This window comes from Amia ocellicauda, unplaced genomic scaffold, assembly GCF_036373705.1.
Source record: "Amia ocellicauda isolate fAmiCal2 unplaced genomic scaffold, fAmiCal2.hap1 HAP1_SCAFFOLD_167, whole genome shotgun sequence".
Classification (NCBI taxonomy): Eukaryota; Metazoa; Chordata; class Actinopteri; order Amiiformes; family Amiidae; genus Amia; species Amia ocellicauda.
The window spans coordinates 115,991-117,982 of record NW_027102730.1 but is presented as its reverse complement, the minus strand read 5'-3'; the positions used below and the strand labels follow the sequence as shown (position 1 = coordinate 117,982).

The 1,992-nt window shown below is 45.1% G+C and overlaps 1 non-coding gene across 1 annotated transcript; it reads left to right on the top strand.

The window, feature by feature from the left end:
- Positions 1 to 1,506: 1,506 nt before the first annotated feature.
- On the top strand, positions 1,507 to 1,621 carry LOC136723598 (U5 spliceosomal RNA). The gene has a single exon (XR_010806726.1). It is a non-coding gene; the product is annotated as a U5 spliceosomal RNA (small nuclear RNA).
- Positions 1,622 to 1,992: the final 371 nt, after the last annotated feature.

Genomic DNA, 1,992 nt, shown 5'->3' with positions numbered 1-1,992 from the left:
GATTTCTGGCTCCCAGGTGTCTTTCATACAGGTAACGAGCTGAGATTAGGTGCACTCTCTTAAAGGGAGTGCTCCTAATCTCAGCTCGTTACCTGTATAAAAGACACCTGTCCACAGAAGCAATCAATCAATCAGATTCCAAACTCTCCACCATGGCCAAGACCAAAGAGCTGTCCAAGGATGTCAGGGACAAGATTGTAGACCTACACAAGGCTGGAATGGGCTACAAGACCATCACCAAGCAGCTTGGTGAGAAGGTGACAACAGTTGGTGCGATTATTCGCAAATGGAAGAAACACAAAATAACTGTCAGTCTCCCTCAGTCTGGGGCTCCATGCAAGATCTCACCTCGTGGAGTTTCAATGATCATGAGAACGGTGAGGAATCAGCCCAGAACTACATGGGAGGATCTTGTTAATGATCTCAAGGTAGCTGGGACCATAGTCACCAAGAAAACAATTGGTAACACACTACGCCATGAAGGACTGAAATCCTGCAGCGCCCGCAAGGTCCCCCTGCTCAAGAAAGCACATGTACAGGCCCGTCTGAAGTTTGCCAATGAACATCTGAATGATTCAGAGGAGAACTGGGTGAAAGTGGTCTCAGATGAGACCAAAATCAAGCTCTTTGCCATCAACTCAACTCGCCGTGTTTGGAGGAGGAGGAATGACCCCAAGAACACCATTCCCACCATCAAACAAGGAGGTGGAAACATTATGCTTTGGGGCTGTTTTTCTGCTAAGGGGACAGGACAACTGCACCGCATCAAAGGGACGATGGACGGGGCCATGTACCGTCAAATCATGGGTGAGAACCTCCTTCCCTAAGCCAGGGCATTGAAAATGGGTCAAATACTTATTTCCCTCATTAACATGCAAATCAATTTATAACTTTTTTGAAATGCATTTTTCTGGATTTTGTGGCTGTTATTCTGTCTCTCACTGTTAAAATACACCTACCATTAAAATTATAGACTGATCATTTCTTTGTCAGTGGGCAAACGTACAAAATCAGCAGGGGATCAAATACTTTTTTCCCCCACTGTACATACATATATATGGAAAAGAAACATTACAAGTATAAATCACAATAAGATGTAATAAAGTACAGATAAACAAAATGTAATAAAATGTGATCTTTTTGAAAATGCAGGGACGTCACTGGAAAAGATGATGTCTGGATGGCAGCATATGTTGCTCCAAAATGTGTACATCTCTTCTGCAAAAATGGTGCCCTCACAGATGTGCGAGTTACATGACAGACAGACAGACAGACACTCACACCCACACACACACACTTTCACAGACAGACATACACACACACACACACACTCACTTTCACACAGAGACAGGCACACACACACACACATACATACATACATACATATGGAAAAGAAACAATACATTTATAAATCACAATAAGATGTAATAAAGTACAGAAAAACTAAATGTAAGAAAATGTGATCTTTAATACACACAAATATGTATGGCTGGTCGGATGCGTCTTGGACTCGGGTTCCTCTTCATTACGTATAACGCTTTTGCCTTTTGCTAAAGCTTTCCGTGGAGGGGATCGTGGGTGAGTTTGTACCATTTTTGGGAGGATCTGCCTTGTTGGGGCGGAGCTGTGATCCAGGTGAACAGCAGATCGGGCATAGGTGGGCATGTGGGCAGAGGAGTAGGAAGGCCGGTCAAGCAAATAAGCTTGCTAAGGTACACAGCAGCAGCAAGCAGCCCCCACATCCAGCCAGCCAGCCAGTCTGGCTGGCAGTGACTGAGTGGTTGACAGACGGCAAGCAACGGAATGTACGTGCTCTGTGATGTCATAGCAGTCAGCTGAGAGAGGCTCGTGATGTCATCGCTGAGCTGGCTGGCTGGCTGGCTCTGTGTGTGTGTGTGTGTGTGTGTGTGTGTCTATGTCTGTCTGTTTTTCTGTTTGTCAGTCTGTCTGTCTGTCTGTCTCTCTCTCTCTCTCTCCCTCTCAATTCTATTC